Raw genomic sequence first — 20,048 nt, 5'->3', positions numbered from 1 at the left:
TCCGGCTTTTGAGCATCTTTTAAATTCTTCAGATTTCCAAAAACAGCAGGCAGCTAAAAAAAGTGAGCATATCATTCTTTTTACATTTGGAAGACGTTCCATTCTTTACTACAGAAGTCAATAGAGAGGAAAAGCTAAAAAAAAAAACAGATGAGCAGTTTGTCAGTGTTTATGTTTCAAAAAATGCTAGAGTGCTATTCATTGCTTATTGTATTTCGAAAAAAAATCTGACCATCTCCCAAAAAAAGCTAAAAATATCATCTAAAAAAAAACAAAATATTTCCTAGTTGCAAACATGTACAGTACACAATAAAAAATCCATAACTTACAGCATATGTAAGAGTTGCTCTCCTTTTAATAAGAAAATCTTACTATTTGACTTCTAAAACTGTTAAGGGCACAATTATTCACAATTGATATCGTTGGCAGTTTAGTGTTGCGATGTTTAAAGGAATCTGTTATGTCCCAAATTGCTATTAACCTGCAGATATGGGGTTAATCTGCAGGTCAATAGTGTTCTAAAGCTGTGCGGCTGCTGCTACTGAGAGGAAATGAACCTTATTCTTCCCTTATTCTTCCCTGCAGCCTCTGGCTTTCAGTCAAAGAGGTGCGGCCAAAGCGTCTTCAGTCAGTGCTCAGTATGTAGTGAGCAATGGCTGTAAGCACGACCTGTCACTGACTGACATCTTGTCAGTAATGCATTAGTACAGAGTCGGGGCGTGATTACAGCCGCCTCTCACTGTATACTGAGGGATGACTGAAGCCTTGCCAGCCATGTCATGACTGAAAACCTGGGGCTGCCAAGAGCATTAAAGTTTATTTCCTACCAGTAGATTTTAGTGCAACGGCTGCATGACTTAAAAATGCTCTAAACCTGCAGATGAACCCCATATCTTCAGTTATATAGCATTTTGTGACATGACAGGTTTCCCTTTAAGCAAAGCAGCAGCAAAGGTTTAAGAGCAAACAATATATTTTCACTATTGCACATTCCTTACCATCTTTAACATGTTCCATTTCATTCTAGATAATTATATTTCTAGACGTCTGGTTTAATTTTTTCATTTGTATTCAGAGTAAAGAAAATAAATTATATAAATCACAATTCTAAATGTGAATCAGCGTTAATGGCTTCCCACAAATTTTCCAGCCCAAATTCCAAGTTGCACTGAATTGTAGATATGAAAGCACATTATTTGTACTTGATCACCTCAACAGAATGTTAAATGTCACCTTGAATGAGACAGAAGAGCAACCAGCTGTTTTTACAATCAGCTACCATGTTACTTAAGATGTCGCCAATGCGGTAAATGATATACAAATATCAGGGGAGTTCAAAAAATAGTTTCCAAATGTAAAATAAATTATGTTTTCATTGCCTTTTAAAATAACATACTATAATAACTCTTCTCCACAAATATAATTGACAGATATTTATTTCAATCACTCCTCATTGTAAAAAATGCTCACTGACCTTTGTTGCCATTTTCTGAGACTCATACTTTTTTATTTTCCCATCGATGAACCTTTGTGGGTGCGTATACCGATTGATCTTTTTTTTTTTCATTTATTGAGGGAGGTATGGCAACTAAAAAATGGCAATTCTGTTGTGTTTTTTTTCTCTTTATGCAGTCTACTGTACGGTTTAATTTTTTAATAATTTGAATGATGTTTTTTATGGATGCGGCAATATCAAGTATATTTATTTTAAAGTAGGAGATGGGGGATGATTTAAACTTTCATATTGTTTTTATTTTTCTATATTTTTAAAAACTTTTTCTATTTTTTCCCTTATTTTTTTATTTTGACTACTTGAACTGGTATTAATTTGTTTATTCTACAGTATATACTGCAATACTATAACATTGCAGTATTCAATGAAACTTATGATCTCTAATTTATATATAACTATAGAACAGCAATACCAAAATGTTAGCCATGGGGGCCTTCAGTAGGCACATTGCTCCCTTTTTAACCCCCCCTGCACCTTCAAATCTTGTTTTAGTGGAGCAGATAAACCCCTGGACGGTTGCGATCACACATATAAATGTTGCTGTTTAACTTTTATTTAACTTTTATTTTAGCAGAGTGAGCATAAGATCTGGAGAGATTCTCTTCTCTGGGAGAAACTAACTGTGAAAGGGTAACTGATTCTATAGGGCAGCTAAATGGTAAATGGAATATTGTGCTCATATTTTACATAATTTGGCCTGTTTTGGACATTGTGTAGAGTTAACAATTTTTAGAACACAATATACTTCTTTTCCTCAAAAGTGAAGTAGAACCATGGTAAATTAATTCACCGATACATCTCGATTTGCTGCAAATCAACAAAATGCAAATCATGCTCACTTTCTACTTGGCCCGTGAATTTTACTTCCAACGGAATATTATTTATCAGTCTTGTCATAATATGTCCCTGTGTAGAAGACAGCCTCACTATAAGAGCAAAATATAACTGCTTCTAAAAGGTTAATTTGCAAAAGGATGACATGGTTTCTTCTATAGGTGTTAATGTACTAGAAGAGTACATAGTTGCTTGTAAAGGGTTAATAAACTCTTTGAAGACATAGCAGCTTCTAAAGGGCTTTTCAAGCATATCACTACTAACATACAAAGCCCATAGCACACTGAGGAGTTGTGACAGGTTTTAAAGGGAATTTGTCACCAGGTTTTTGTTACCTCATCTGAGCACTGCATGATGTAGGAAAAGTGACTCTGAATCCAACTATGTATCACTTAGGTTAATGAGTGCAGCAGTTCTGACACAATCAGAGCTTTTAGATTTAGAATGAAGAAGAGCTGAGAATGCTCCCCCCCCCCCGCCAATACCAGGCTCTGTATGTACAATGTCCATAGGCAGTGAGGTGCTTATCACCTTAGTCACAAGCAGCTCCCACAATCCCTCTCACCTGATGCTATAGTCCTTCCTATAAATCTAGATGCATCATAATGGGTGCATGCAGTGTGGGGTGCACGCACGTGTCCTCTTCAGCAAAGTGCCCTATTCGACAAGTGTCTGACAGTCATTTCAATGGCAGTCGTTCAGGGCAGGAGTCAGGTAATCCACACTTTGTACTCTCTTCTAACTATGTACTTTATTCCTGTGTCCATATTCCTGAGTGCTTTTTTCATTCAAATTCACAGACCCATCCCCCCTCCATCACCACTCATCCATATCTGCCCCTCTCCCCTGCCCTCTCCCATGTACAGCTCCCATGCTGTTCTGACCTTCCTGAAAAATCTCACTCTATCTTATCCAAAGGTATTGCACAGGAAACCACGTCACAAATCCAAAAACTATCTGCTCTTTCTCTTTTTACTGCTACTACTCATTTCAGGGGATATCTCTCCTAACCCTCGTCCACCCTCCGCCAACCTCAACCTCTCCCCCACCTCACTTCGAAACCCTGCTAACCTCATTAACATCAGCTGTATTCCTTCATCTCCCTCCTTCAATTGTGCACTGTGGAATCCACGGTCTCTATGCAACAAGCTTCCTTTCCTGCACAATTACTTTCAGACCAACTCTCTCAATCTTCTGGCCCTCACTGAAAAGTGGATCCAGGATTCTGACACTGTCTGCCCTGCCTCTATTTATCATGGCGGCTTGCATTTTTCCCATTCCCGGAGACCTGTGAACAGACTTGGTGATGGAGTCGGCATACTCCTGTCCCCACAATGCACCTTCCAGGTCATCCCCCCAGTTCCATCACTCTCATTCCCTTCTTTTGAGGTCCACATAATCAGGCTCTTCCATCCCCTCTCCCTCAGTGTAGCGGTCGTATGCCATCCCCCAGGCTCACCCATCCAGTTCCTTGACCATTTTTCTGCCTGGCTGCCGCACTTCATGTCCTCAGATTTACCAACCCTTATCCTGGAAGACTTCAACATCCCCATAAACAGCCCCACCTCCCAATCTGCATCCCAGCTTCTATCTTTAACAACTTCTCTTGGCCTCTCACAGCTTTCAACCTCTGAGACAAAGATGGAAACACCCTTGAGCTGGTCTTTGTCCGGCTTTGTTCAATCCCCCACCTAAATAACTACCCTCTTCCCCTCTCTGATCATAACATTCTCTCTTTCATGCTCACAAATCTTCGTCTGCCCCAGCACATTCCTACCTATCACACATTCAGAAATATACAAGCCATTAACCCTCAAACACTTACAGACTCCCTTCACTTATCACTGTCTTCAATCTCCTCCCATTCCTGACCTGATCTGGCTGTAAACCACTACAAAGACACTCTCAGAAGAAAGCTGGACCAAGTAGTGCCCCTCACCCTCAGAATCTCTAAACACAAAGTAAAACAGCCCTGACTCACAACGCAAACCCGATTTCTCCAGCGATGCTCTAGAAGTGCCGAACGCCTATGGGACAATGTCACTCCGCTCTCAGGAAAGAGACCGGAGGTTCGCCGAGGGATTGTGTCTTTATTGTGGTAAAGCTGACCATTTGATTAAGTATTGTGAGCGTCGTTTAAGTAAAGAAAAAAAAAAGGTCAGTTACGCTCGTATAGCTTGTTTATGCTCTGCTGGAGTATTTCTTTCTGGGAGTACTACTTTTCAGGAAAATGTTATTGAATTTCAGGTATTTGTGGACTGTGGTTTAACACTTAATGTGATTGATAAAGGGTTTTTGGAAAACCTTAAATTTAAATCCAAACCTTTGTCATCACCTATTTCTGTGATTGCAATTGATAACACTCCCTTGAAATGTATTACTCAAAAGGTTGCTGCATTTCCCCTCACTATCAATGGAGTTCACCAAGAAATTTTGGACTTAGTTGTTTTAGTTCATTTACGCTCTCTAGTTGTTCAAGTATTGCCTTGGTTAAAACTGCACAATAGAGATGAGCGGTGTTCGACTCGAACTGTTCGCCAATCTCAAATTCGAGCTGTTTTGGGTGGTGTTTGAGCCATTCGGCGAACATGAACAATTTGAAAAAATTCGGCTGTTCGAGGTTATGTTCGATAACTGTTCGTGCACCAAAATCATAACTGGATTTTTTCTCAGTAATGCTGAAAATTAATGTTATTACGCAGTTTGAGTGTACAGCGGGGCGGGGGGAGGGGCAGGGGATGGATCTCTGCAGAAATAATGAAGAACTCCATTTTTTTTCCTCTTTCCCGCATTTACAGTGGGGAGGTGCAATCTGTCAGCCTATCAGCAGCGCACACACAGAGCGAACTGCTTTTTTTCACACAAGCAAGGGCATGTGTCATTGGCAGTGTATGTCACATGTCCTTGCCCTATAAGACCCAGCCATTTTCCCCGTCGCCACCATTTTCTCACTGCTGCATCTGCGTGTTAGACGGCACCGCTTTTGCTGTGTGCGCTATACTTTGTTAATTTCAAGCCAATTTTTGCACAAATCTACAGATAGCTTGGGAGTAGGGAACAGTTGGGATTGAAGTCCTTTTAAGGACTAGGTTACATCATTTCCTATGACTTTCATCAGGCAGGTCTGTGCTCTTAAATAGATAGGTTGGGAGTAAAGACTAATTGTAATTGCAGTCCTTTTCAGGGCTAGGTAACATCAGTTTCTATAACTTTTTGCCAGGCAGGTCTGTGCCTGTGCTGTGCAAGTTTTTTTCACAGCATTTGGCTTAATCTAGCAAAGCAAATCCTTTTTGTCCTCTTGCAGTGTGTGTTAGTCAGTGGAGAAGCCTATCTGTGTTGCAAGCTACACCACCTGTGTATAGAATACACATTTTTTTACTGCACTTAGTGAAGTAAAACCTTTTGGGCATAGCATCATTCTATTGGTCCATCTATACTTAACTCCACCAGGTTGCAAATTCAATATAATTTTTATCTGCATCTAGCTCTGAAAAAATATTTCGGCTGGTAGCAGTGTGTGGGACTTGTTCTATTAGTCCATCTATACTAACCTCCACTAGGGTGCAAATTCAATATAATTTTTATCTGCATCTAGCTCTGAAAAACTATTTGGGCTTCGGCTTGTAGCAGTGTGTGGGACTTGTTCTTTTAGTCCATCTATACTAACCTCCACCAGGTTGCAAATTCAATATAATTTTTTTCTGCAACTAGCTCTGAAAAAATATTTTGGCTTGTAGCAGTGTGGGAGACTTGTTCTATTAGTCCATCTACACTAACCTCCACCAGGTTGCAAATGCAATATAATTTTTATCTGCATCTAGCTCTGAAAAAATATTTGGGCTTCGGCTTGTAGCAGTGTCTGGGACTTGTTCTATTAGTCCATCTATACTAACCTCCACCAGGTTCCAAATTCAATATAATTTTTTTCTGCATCTAGCTCTGAAAAAATATTTCGGCTTGTAGCAGTGTGTGAGACTTGTTATATTAGACCATCTATACTAACCTCCACCAGGTTGCCAATTCAATATAATTTTTTTCTGCATCTAGCTCTGAAAAAATATTTCGGCTTATAGCAGTGTGAGACTTGTTCTATTAGTCCATCTATACTAACCTCCACCAGGTTGCAAATTCAATATAATTTTTATCTGCATCTAGCTCTGAAATAATATTTGGGCTTGTAGCAGTGTGTGGTACTCATTGTATTAGGCCATCTATACCAAGCTCCACCAGCTTTGAAATTAATAATAATTTTTAGCTGCATCTAGCCCTGAAAATAATTTTTCTTTCCAATAGTGGTAGCAATAGAAATATGGGGCGCGTGCCTGGCTAACAAAAATATACGCTTCATAACAAAAAGCACCAGCCTAGCGCACTGCATTAATAAGATGGAATCATCGTCTCTCCCAGTGCTAGGCCTACTACGCCGGCTAGCATTCCTGTGCCCAAAGCACAGTGTATGGGTCTGCGCTAGCCACGATGCTGAGGGGTCTAAAGCTGCTTCTAACGCTTTATCACAATTCAATTGGCAGATTTTCACCGAGCTCTTCCCCAACGCCCACCCATCGGGCAACAGTTGCCCACCCTCCCTATGGGATCTAGTGGCGAATAGTTGATGCCATTAATTAGAGCGTCAGTTGCCCTGTCGACGTGGCAAGCATACGGTAAGGCATGGGAAGAGTGGACTCGACTAGTAGCAGGCAGACGGGTTGACCAATGTGAACAAGCCAGATCACAAGTCACCATAGAATTCCTCCACCAGCTAATGATGAGGGGCATATCAGGGGCGTCAGTGCAGCGGTGTCAGACCGGAGTAGCATTTCACTTCCAACTGCTGAATTGGGGAGATGTGACAAAGATTCATCATCAGACAATCCATAAAAGGGTGGAAAAGGGGTCAGCCAAGTCAGGAGTGTAGACGTCCCGTCCCGTGTCACTAAAACTGATTTCTCACATCATATACCTAACACCATTAACATGACACTCACAATTTGAAGCAACACTACTGTCTACTGCATTTGCGATCGCCTTCTTCCGGGCTCTATACATAAGCTAATTAGTCCCTCAATCTAAAATTACCACCAGTGGAGGCTTATTACACCAGGACGTAGTCATAGCCAATAATGCAATACGTCTACGCATACGTCAATAGAAAACGGTTCCAGCGGGCACTGGAACTTTTGTACTTCTACCACCCACAAACGGTACACTGAGTCGGGTAACAATAGTAAAAACATATATAACCATCAGATCACAAAGTAATTACTTCCTATCACACATTGATGGAACGCCATTATCAAGATCCCAGTTCCAAGCTTTATTTAATATATGCATAACATCGACAGGGAACCACCCCAAAGATTACGGGACACACTCATTAGGCATAGGCGCGGCCACGGAAGCAGCAAGAGCAGGACTGTCAGAAACGGAAGTTCAGAGGATAGGGAGATGGCGATCCACGTGTTTGGCGAGATACATAAGACCGGACTTGTTATCCTAATGTGGTTTGTTTCTTTTACAGGTGACGCTAAGCCAACAGTGTGGGTGATAGGCCACTCGTATATATATTGGGCAGAAAAAAGGGCGAAAGTCCGCCCAGGCGGGAGGAAATTAGAGTTTCATAACACATATTTCAACTGGAGAGGTATTAGTGACCTGCTATGGCCACAGGAACTAATAGAGGTAATCAAGGTAGGGAGAGAGGCAAGAGGTCTGGTCATCTTAGTTATACAGGCCGGGGGAATCAACCTAGGTCATCATAAGAGCGCATAACTAATGGCAATAATGAAACTAGACACTGAGCGCTTCAGAGAATTTTTCACAAAACTAACTATAGTATGGTCAGAGATTGTGCCGATAGCGGTATGGCAAGGTGCGCGAGACATCACGGCTATCGAACGGACAAGGCGGGTTATAAATATTCGGATGGCAAAATTTAGAAGAGACAGAGGCGGTGTAGTGATACGACACCGACAACTGGAAGGAGATAAAGCAGGCCTCATACGACCCGACGGTGTTCACTTAATGGATATTGGACTGGACATATTCCTGTCAGGACTCAAGGATGGAGTGGAACAAGCGTTAAGAGTGATGGGTGGGGGTCAGAGTCCTGCATATGAGTACGCAGGATCCTCCGTGGCCTGGAAATAGAAAGGACATGTTGGAGAGTTACACTTGTTGGCCAACTTGCCGGAGTGGAGACCCAGGGCATGCTGCAACAAGCTGAATTATTTTAGAAATAAAATGCCTTTCTAATGGAATGAGTATAAAGAGTTAATAAAGCTGTGACCGATCCTCACCCATCCAGTTGTAAGAGTTACATTATTGTATTGTCAAGGAAAGGGGGGCGGTAGGGGGACTGAGTGTCTGGGTTTGGTTTGGGGTCCCCACAGTCTGCCTAGGCTAGATGCATTTAAAAATTCTTATTAGATACACAGGCGGTGCAGCTTGGTTCGCAGCTGGGCTACTACGCCCAAAGTACTGTCTAGGCTAGATGCAGTTAAAAATTCTACGCTGACTAGCAGACACTGAAGCTTTGGAGCAGACCTCTGCGTAAACAGCTCTTCAGACTCAACCATCTGTGTTACCCCAAGCCATAGTGTATGTAGTTTCTTACAGTTAAAAGGAGGGGGGGGAGCGACCCAACCCACCTGAAATTGACGATGCCAACGTCACGTAAGACACAGCAAGGGGACTCCAAAAAGAGTCTCCATTTTTTCCCAAAATTGTGGCACAGACACCACTTAACCCTAGAACGCATACCTGGGGCCTCGCAGTCCCGCCCTGTTAATTGTTTTCTATTTTCTGCAATATTATTTTAGTTAGAATTTTGAAACTTTAGGTATTCTTCATGTATATAGTTGTTTGTCATTTGAGTTTGAGTTATTCCATGTTATTTGCACACGGGCCTAAAAGGCCCCAGGTGTGTGAAAGTGTAGATTTTTATGGTCATGCGTTCTAGGGTTAAGTGGCATCAATTGCCCCACAGTTGCTTTAAACGGTTGGTGAGGTGATTTTGCCAAATCCTCAAACTTTTAGTCTCCCCGGGATGACACAGGGGTAGAAAAGTCCATGCTTATCCTTGATTTGTTCATCTTTATGAACATGAGTCTGTCTACATTCTCAGTGGACAGCCGCATGCGCTTATCTGTCAGCACCCCACCAGCAGCGCTGAACGCACGTTCAGAGAGAACGCTGGCTGCAGGGCATGACAAGATCTCCAAGGCGTGAGTGGCGAGCTCCGGCCATTTTTCCAGATTGGAAGCCCAAAATGAGCAAGGGTTCAGTGACACAGTCATAGCTTCGATGTTCACTTGGAGATACTCCTGTACCATCCTCTCTAGGCGTTGACTATGTGTCAGACTTCTTGTCTCCTGTGGCCTTGCAAAGGATGGTCCTAAAAAGTGGTGAAACGATTCCACAAAATTGCTGTTACCAGCAGATACTGTGTTACTGTTACGGTTTGAGTGATGAAGACTCGATAGTCCCACGGTTGGCAAGTTAGAACTGTGAGATTCACTATGTGCACCACTGGTGTTTTGTGGAAAAGCACATGTAAGATTCTGCAACAGCCTCTGCTGATACTCCTGCATGCGTGAATCCCTTTCTATGGCAGGAATTATTTCGACAAATTTACTTTTGTTCCGGGGATCTAAGAGTGTGGCAACCCAATAGTCGGGATTACTTCGAATTCTGACAATCCGAGGGTCATGTTGCAGGTAGTGCAGCAAGAAGGCACTCATGTGTCTTACACATCCAGGAGGACCAAGTCCTTGTTGTGTTGGTAGCGAGGTAAGAATCATGCTTCCTTCCTCTACCCTCTCCCCCCGACCTCGCACAACAGAAATGTGATCAAGGTCTCCCTCATCTGATGAGTCTTACATGCCCATCGCCAGTTCATCCTCCACTTCATCCTCGGTTCCTGCACCTTCCTCTACAGTTTGGCTGCTACTATGCGCCCTGGTTAATCCCTCTCCCCCACCCTCCCATGCCTGCCGCCTTGGTGCTGCCGACCGTCTTGACCTTGGAGATGTTATCCCTTCCGCATACGACTCCTCCTCTACTTCCTCCACCTCCTCATGTCCCACCACCTGACTCTGAATTCTGTTTAATGTGTGCTCCAGCATGTAAATCACCGGAATAGTCATGCTGATAATGGCATCGTCGTCAGCACTAAACATCATCGTCGCCATTTCAAAACTGTGCCGAAGGGTGTGTGGCGCCCCTGAGGGTTCAGTCGCCACAGAGTTACTGCATCACACCCAGAGGTGTGGTATCTCACCCTCAGGTAAGGAAGGAGTATGGCTCGGGACCCTAACAGCTGCATCCAACACATACCCGCAGTGGGGGTAGGGCGAGATTGCTCCAAAGGGATAGCACAGTCCCAGGTCCCTAGCTGGCGGGAGGCTCCTATGTAGTGGGTGCTTAGGGGAGCAGCTTAGGGGAGCACATGACAGGGAGAGTATAAATAGGAAGCCTTCTTAGAAAGAGCAAGCCAGTCAGAGGAGGAGAAGTGACAGGAGCAGAGGCTCTGCATGAGCTCTGCTCCGGAGGAGGGCCTAGCCTGGGAGGCCCAGGACTGAAGGAGGGAAGAGAGGAGTGGGAGCAGGAAGGCTCCAGGAACCGAAGGGACCCTAGGGGTACGGGCCGTGCAGAAGGACACCCATATGCCCGCAGCTACCAGGAGGTAGAGGGGTCAGGCCAGATAAGGGGAACCGGTCCCTCACCTAGCGGAGAAATAGCAAGGCTCAACTAGAAACCGGAGGCTGCAGCAATTCATGTACTGCAGGCCAAAGTCCACACCAGTCTCACTAAGAAGATAGCCACATAGGACCCAGGGGACGGAAGACACGTTGCCCGCCAAGGCCCGAGGATACCGGATAGAATTGTCACTGGGTGTGAGGTGCAGGGAGAAGGCCAGAGAAAGGACACACAGAAGGGGGTCCTGCTCAGTACTACGGAGCTATCTGGGGGTGGACTGAGCCCCTCACTGAGTACGCACAGTACGACGGGGGAGATTGCTCTGGTACCTTTAATCTGGACTGCAACAACTGTGAGTAAAGATCTTGGGACTGCATCACACGGACCCTGTGTTCATTACTGACTCCCTGCACTACAACCACCATCATCCACCCACACTGCCCTGAAACTACACTCTTCCTGTGGGGAGTAATAATACCATTGCTGAAAAACCACCAGCTTCAGTGGACAGTTCCGCAGCTGCGGCCCCTTTGGCCGCACTCCACAGGTGGCGTAGTCGGACATTATAAAACCCATATATACAAATTACCCTTGGATTGACCGCCCTGGGTCACGGACCGGGTCACCGCCACAGTGACTACAAACCCCAGCGTCTACCGGCCTGGCTCCGGGTACCCCTAGGCCCAGGGGGCGCATCAACTTCATAGGTCCCTGATCTGAGACCACTCCTGCAGCGTGATTTGCCCCACCTCTGGATCTCGTTGGCCCAGGCTATACGTCAAAACGTATTGCACCAGGGCTTGTCGGTGCTGCCACAGTCGCTGCAACATGTGCAGAGTTGAATTCCACCATGTTGGCACATTGCATTAAAGCCGGTGAACTGGCAGGCCCAACGACTTCTGTAGAGATGTAAGTCGTTGAGCTGCGGGATGCGAACGGCGGAAGTGAGCACACAGCGACCGTGCCCTCAGCAGAAGGCCATCTAGTCCTGGATAGTGGGCTAAAAATTGATGTACAACCAGGTTCAACACGTGAGCCATACAAGGCACGTGTGTGACATTGCCCCGGTGAAGGGCCGCACCCAGGTTTGCAGCATTGTCGCACACAGCCTTCCCTGGTTGCAGGTCCAGTGGAGACAACCATTCATGAAACTGGGTCTCCAGAGCTGACCACAACTCCTCAGCTGTGTGACTTACATTTCCCAGACATTTCAAAGTAAACACTGATGCCGTTGAGCCCTGCTGCCAGCATAGTAAGGAGGTGTGCAGAATTCCTTCTGCGCAGTTAGAAAGCAGGTGGCATTTCCAGACAGGCGTTGGGTGCAGGTGGAGGACCGAGAGGAGGTTGAGGAGGCAGAAGCAGTGGAGGAACTTCGAGATAAAGAGGATTGACGCACAACTCGTGGGGACGGTAAGACTTGGACAGCAGCCCCTTGTCCTGCTGTCACCATAGTTACCCAGTGCCCGGTCAGCGACATGTAATGCCCCTGTCCATGCCTACTCGTCCAAGTGTCTGTGGTGAAATGCACCCTGTCACACATAGAGTTTCTCAAAGAAGCGGTGATGTTGTGTGCAACATGCTGGTGGAGAGCAGGCACACCTTTCTTTGAGAAGTAGTGCCGACTGGGCATCTGGTACTGGGGCACTGCGACGGACATAAGGTCTCGAAAATCCTCTGTGTCCACCAGGCGGAAAGGCAGCATTTCTATAGCCAACAGCTTGCAGATGGTGAAATTCAACCTCTTAGCTTTCTCATGGCTAGGAGGAAATGGTCTTTTACTTGTCCACATCTGAGGGACCAAGGGCTGGCTGTTGTGCTTAGACGGGGTTGAGTAGGGTGTCCCCGGCAAACTGCCGGTCTGTGAGGAAGATACAGGCAGAAAAGTTAGGTTGCCTTGATCCAAAGGTGGTGCTCTCGATGTCGGAGAGCGCTCAACACCAGCAGGTGTTTCCACTTCCAAATGAACTGACGGCCTGCCAATCAAACTGGCTGTTGCGGGTAAAGAGGTGCCAGGTCTGCTTCCAAAAACATGTGTGACTGCTGTCCCCCCAGTCACAGAGAATGAAGAGGCCGTGGATGCACAAGATGGGGCAGACGGTGGTTGGCCCGGCCCGCTAGGCCGCATTGTAGCACAGTGAGCTTCCCACTGCAACTTATGCTTCATATCCATGTGACGGTTCTTGCATGAAGTACTCAAACTATGGATTTTTTGGCCTCTACTTAGCTTTTGGTGACAAATATTACAGATAACACGAGTTGGGTCATCCTTATCGATCTGAAAAAATGCCCAGGCTATACAAGGCTTAGAGCACATGCGTCCTGAAGAGCCACTACGACTTGTGGTCAGAGGCAGAGTTGTGGTTGAGGATGCAGTTGTTGACGTGCTTCCACTTCTCCTTCTCTGTCCAGGAAGGCGCAACCTAACCTCGTCGTCAAAAGCATCGGTGACGTCCCGCTGCGCTTGGTATCACAGATCCTAGAAGAGTGCATTGATGGAATCCTCCACAAGAGGCCCCCATAAACATTCATACATCTCCACCTTCCACCTCAGACCAGCAGAGGGAGCCCGTTAGGGATAAAAATAGGGAAGGTGGAGCTAGGCAGTTCAGTTCTTCTGAAGAGTTCCTGCAGTAGAGAAGCCTAAGAGAGGTCAGTCTGCAGTGGAGCTCAGTCTAGTCTAGAGAACTCAGTTAATAGTTCAGCAGTGGCGCACGAGGCTCCTGCTAGCTAGATTCAGGGAGCCCAGTTAGAGCTTAAGGTGTGCCGGCGCCATAAGATCGGTGAAGCGCGGCAAGCTGCCGTTAGTGTGTATAGCCTAGTGAGGGCCCGAGTAGGCCAAAGGCGAGTGGCGAGTTAGTACATAAGGGGCAGAGGAGCTTAAACAGCTCACCCCAAAGCATTTACCAGACACCAGATCCGAGCTTACCGGGATCTCTATGACCCAGTAAGGCATAACTGGAATCCCTGGAGAACTACAAGTCCCAGGATCGCTAAGGTGCTGATACGTAACAGAGGCAGGAGACGCTTAGGTCCCGCATTCTGGGAGCATGAACTCCAAGACAAGGCCCTACCATAAGGTCAGCCAGCGCAGGACAGAGACAAATTTAGGCCTAGCTCCAGTCAGGTCAGAACCTTACTACGCAGAGGCAAGAAACAGGAGGCCCTACACCCGCTCATTGGGGAGGATCCTGATATGCACCCTTCACCCTACAGTGCTCCGGGATGTGCCTGAATTTCCACCAGTAAAAGGTACTGAAGTGACTAACGTGTCCGTTCCCATTCTTGCTCTGACCCAGCTGGGTTTCGCCTGTCCTGCATTCCCCCTGCATACGCTGCCCTGAGACCTAGCTCCACCTGTGGGGAGCTGTACCATCGAGCTGCCTTATCACCGGCCTCAGTGGACTGCTGCAGCGCTGGTGCTTCTCACCAGATACAACAGGTGGCGTCACGAACTCTTATAAAATTAACAATTATCCACCCTTTTAAAGAGTGACCCCAGGGTACGGGCCAGGGAGCCGACCACCACGACATCCCCAAGGCCAGGCAAAGGCCCGGGTACGGAGTCATCCCCATCCCCTGGGCTAGTCACATCCTCCTCCACCTCCTCTGCTGACCTCATCGACTGGCTGACTGTGGGTTGACAGTAAGTGGGATCTCCAACCTCGTCATCATCACCCTGTGTGTTCTCACACCCGTCGTCCTCAGAGCCAACCTCTTCCTGCCCTGACCGAAAAGTCAAGTTATCACTCCAATCAGATATTTGAGTCTCATCATCGTCTTCATCATTGTCTCCACCAACAGGAGTTACAGTTTGGGAACGAGAGTCTACATTATGCTCTGAACCTTCTTCATCTGGTCCTGGATCCGACTTATAAAGATTCTGGGCATCAGTGCAGATCATTTCCTCGTCTGGATTAACAGAAGCTCTGGAGCAGACCTCCGTTTCCCAGGCTAGTATGAGTAAACAGCTCTGCAGACTCAACCATCTGTTCTACCTCATACTCAGACGGGCAGCTGGAGATTTGGGAGCTGTGAGGAAGCAAGTGCGATTGGGGTGACACCTCTGAGGACTGGAGTATTTGTGATGTTGAAGTTGAGGTGGAGGAGAGCCCACTTGAAGGAGCACTTGATATCCGTAGAAGCACCTGCTGTTTTTGTGCCTCATATGGATTTTGTAGCGATGGGCGTGTCCGTAAGAAAGGGATCATATCACAATGTCCACGAAAAGAAGTAGACATCTTAGTTTGGCTGGAAGATGGTCTTTCTTCTGCAGATGTTACTTCCCCCCCACCGCGGCGGGGCTCGACCCACCAGCAGACAGGCACCAGTATTAGGAGAGGGGGGCTGGCCGTCAGGGTCCACCGTGGCTCTGCCACAAACCCGGCGACACGGAGGGCAGGAACGGACTGGCCGTGTCAGCTTCGCACTTTTTTGGTTTTAGACGGGCATGACATGCCTATATCTGTGTCTCCTCCTCCTTTTACTCCACCACCTCTTTTCTTTTCGCATGACTATATGTACTTGTCACTTTTCCATGTGTTAGTTGTGTCTTCTGAGCAGTTTGTCAGCTTTTGCACACCTCTGAAGGTGTTTTCTATGTGTTTCTATGTGTTTTAGTTTGCCTACCATTGGTTTTAACGGTGTTCGAAGGTGTTCGACGAACAGTTCAACGAAGAGTTCGGCGAACATACGGGTGTTCGACGAACCGAACTGAACTCGAACACTACGGGGGTCGCTCAACATTACTGCACAATCCTTTACTGGACTGGTCTACTAATGTGATTAAGTCTTGGAGTCCGAAGTGTTATGATAAATGTTGTAATGGTCGCATTGCGGCTGTGGAAAAAGGGGAATTACCGGTACCTGTTCAAGATTTTTGAAGGGTTTTTTTCGAAGGAGGAGTCGCAAGTTTTACCTCCTCATAGGGATTATGATTGCGCCATTGAGTTTGTTCCGGGAGCTACTCTTCCCAAAGTCGCTTGTTTAAGCAGACTATCCCTGAAAGAAAGGCCTTAGAGGAATACATACAGACTAGCCTGGCTGCGTGTCACATTACACCTTCTAAGTCTCCTGTGGCAGTTGGATTTTTCTTTGTTAAAAAGAAGGACGGGGGTTTTCGTCCATGTCTAGATTTTCGTGAAATAATAAGATTACCGTACACAATTCCTACCCATTCCCGTTAATTCCTGACTTCTTTATTCAGTTAGTGGGGGCCAAGTGGTTCTCTAAAATTGATCTCCGGGGGACATACAATTTGTTACGAATGAAGGAGGGTGATAAATAGAGATGAGCGGTGTTCGACTAGAACTGTTCGCCAATCTCAAATTCGAGCTGTTTTGGGCGGTATTCGAGCCGTTCGGCGAGCACGAACGATTTGAAGAAAATTCGGCTGTTCGAGGTTCTGTTCGATAACTCTTCGTGCACCAAAATCATAACTGGATTTTTTCTCAGTAATGCTGAAAATGTATGTTAATACGCAGTTTGAGTGTACAGCGGGGCGGGGGGAGGGGCAGGGGATGGATCTCTGCAGGAATAACGAAGATCTCCTTTTTTTTTTCTCTTTCCCGCATTTACAGTGGGGAGGTGCAGTCTGTCAGCCTATCAGCAGTGCACACACGGAGAGAACTGCTTTTTTTCACACAAGCAAGGGCATGTGTCATTGGCAGTGTATGTCACATGTCCTTGCCCTATAAGACCCAGCCATTTTCCCTGTAGCCACCATTTTCTCACTGCTGCAGCAGCATGTTAGACGGCACCGCTGTTGCTGTGTGCGCTATACTTTGTTAATTTCAAGCCAATTTTCGCACAAATCTACAGATAGCTTGGGAGTAGGGAATAGTTGTGATTGAAGTCCTTTTAAGGACTAGGTTTCATCATTTCCTACGACTTTTATCAGGCAGGTCTGTGCTCTTAAATAGATAGGTTGGGAGTAAAGACTAATTGTAATTGCAGTCCTTTTCAGGGCTAGGTTACATCAGTTCCTATGACTTTTTGCCAGGCAGGTCTGTGCCAGTGCTGTGCAAGTTTTTTTCACAGCATTTGGCTAAATCTAGCAAAGCAAATCCTTTTTGGCCTATTGCAGAGTGTGTTAGTCAGTGGAGTAGCCTATCTGTGTTGCAAGCTACATCACCTGTGTATAGAATACAATTTTTTTTACTGCACCTAGTGAAGTAAAACCTTTTGGGCATAGCATCATTCTATTAGTCCATCTATACTAACCTCCACCAGGTTGCAAATTAAAAATAATTTTTATCTGCATCTAGCTCTGAAAAAATATTTAGGCTTCTAGCAGTGTGTGGGACCTGTTCTATTAGTCCATCTATACTGACCTCCATCAGGTTGCAAATTCAATATAATTTTTTTCTGCATCTAGCTCTGAAAAAATATTTCAGCTTCTAGCAGTGTGTGGGACTTTGTCTATTAGTCCATCTATACTAACCTACACCAGGTTGCAAATTAAAAATAATTTTTATCTGCATCTAGCTCTGAAAAAATATTTAGGCTTCCAGCAGTGTGTGGGTCTTGGTCTATTAGTCCATCTATACTGACCTCCATCAGGTTGCAAATTCAATATAATTTTTTTCTGCATCTAACTCTGAAAAAATATTTAGGCTTCTAGCAGTGTGTGGAACTTCGTCTATTAGTCCATCTATACTAACCTCTACCAGGTTGCAAATTAAAAATAATTTTTTTCTGCATCTAGCTCTGAAAAAATATTTCAGCTTCTAGCAGTGTGTGGGAATTGGTCTATTAGTCCATCTATACTGACCTCCATCAGGTTGCAAATTCAATATAATTTTTTTCTGCATCTAGCTCTGAAAAAATATTTAGGCTTCTAGCAGTGTGTGGGACTTGGTCTATTAGTCCATCTAGATTAACCTCCACCAGGTTGCAAATTAAAAATAATTTTTATCTGCATCTAGCTCTGAAAAAATATTTGGGCTTGTAGCAGTGTGTGGTACTCATTGTATTAGGCCATCTATACCAAGCTCCACCAGCTTTGAAATTAACAATAATTTTTAGCTGCATCTAGCCCTGAAAATAATTTTTCTTCCCAATAGTGGTAGCAATAGAAATATGGGGCGCGCGCCTGGCTAACAAAAATATACGCTTCATAACAAAAAACACCAGCCTAGTGCATTGCATTAATAAGATGGCATCATCGTCTCTCCCAGTACTATGCTTACTATGCCGGCTAGCATTCCTGTGCCTAAAACACAATGTATGGGTCCGCGCTAGCCACTATGCTGAGGGGTATAAAGCTGCTGCTAACGCTTTATAACAATTCAATTGCCAGATTTTCACAGAGCTCTTCATCAACGCCCACCCATTGGGCAACAGTTGCCCACCCTCCCTATGGGATCTAGTGGCGAATAGTTGATGCCAATACTCAGAGCGTCAGTTGCCCCGTCGACGTGGCAAGCATACAGTAAGGCATGGGAAGAGTGGACATGACTAGTAGCAGGCAGACGGGTTGGCCAATGTGAACAAGCCAGATCACAAATCACCATAGAATTTCTCCACCAGCTAATGATGAGGGGCATATCAGGGGCGTCAGCGCAGCGGTGTCTGACCGGAGTAGCATTTCACTTCCAACTGCTGAATTGGGGAGATGTGACAAAGATTCATCATCAGACAATCCATAAAAGGGTGGAAAAGGGGTCAGCCAAGTCAGGAGTGTAGACGTCCCGTCCCGTGTCACTAACACTGATTTCTCACATCATATCCCTAACACCATTAACATGACACTCACAATTTGAAGCAACACTACTGTCTACTGCATTTGTGATCGCCTTCTTCGGGGCGCTATGCATAAGCGAATTAGTCCCTCAATCCAAAATTACCACCAGTGGAGGCTTATTACACCAGGACGTAGTCATAGCCAATAATGCAATACGTCTACTCATACGCCAATCGAAAACGGTTCCAGTGGGCAGGGGCACTTGGGTACTTCTACAACCCACAAACGGTACACTGAGTCGGGTAACAATAGTAAAAACATATCTAACCATCAGATTGCAAAGTAATTTCTTCCTATCACACATTGATGGAACGCCATTATCAAGATACCAGTTCCAAGCTATATTTAATAAATGAATAACATCGGCAGGGAACCACCCCAAAGATTACGGGACACACTCATTCCGCATAGGCGCGGCCACGGAAGCAGCAAGAGCAGGACTGTCAGAAACGGAAGTTCAGAGGATAGGGAGATGGCGATCCACGTGTTTGACGAGATACATAAGACCGGACTTGTTACCCTAACATGGTTTGTTTCTTTTACAGGTGACGCTAAGCCAACAGTGTGGGTGATAGGCCACTCGTATATATATTGGGCAGAAAAAAGGGTGAAAGTCCGCCCAGGCGGGAGGAAATTAGAGTTTCATAACTCATATTTCAACTGTAGAGGTATTAGAGGCCTGCTATGGCCACAGGTACTAATGGAGGCTGTAGCGTCGGCGTCCCTGCCCTCTGCTAGGCAGGGACGCTGTTCCCCTCACCTCTCTGCTCCGAGCCCGGCGTCCTCCTCCCGCTCTGCTGGCAGCGCGCGCTCCTTCCCGGCCACTGTGCTTAGGGCGCACGCGCTCCCTCCCTCTTACAGGGGCCGCGCTCGCCGTCCTAAGGAGTCCCCGGCCAATGGCCGGAGGACTTCACCATATATAAGGCACCTCCTCCAAAATGGAGGTGCCCGAGCAATGTTGTTGCACTGTTCTCCACTCTGCTTCAGCCCTCAGGTCCCGTTGCCAGTTACCTGCCAGATACCTGCCAGATTCCTGCCAGATTCCCGCCAGATTCCTGCCAGCCTGATATTCAACTACCTGCCTGCTAGCCTGAGGTCCGACGGTCTGCCTTACTACTCCTGTCAGTCTGTCTAAGGACCAGCTTGCCCGCTCACCTGGGAGCGCACATCAACTACCTGCCTGCTTGCCTGAGGTCCGACGGTCTGCCTTCCAACTCTTGTCAGTCTGTCTATGGACCAGCTTGCCCGCTCACCTGGGAGCGC

The sequence above is a fragment of the Phyllobates terribilis genome, unplaced genomic scaffold (genome assembly GCF_046119375.1).
Source record: "Phyllobates terribilis strain yellow unplaced genomic scaffold, ASM4611937v1 Scaffold_11__3_contigs__length_659146591, whole genome shotgun sequence".
Lineage (NCBI taxonomy): Eukaryota > Metazoa > Chordata > Amphibia > Anura > Dendrobatidae > Phyllobates > Phyllobates terribilis.
The sequence above is the reverse complement of the archived record's forward strand: the minus strand, read 5'-3'. Positions refer to the sequence as shown.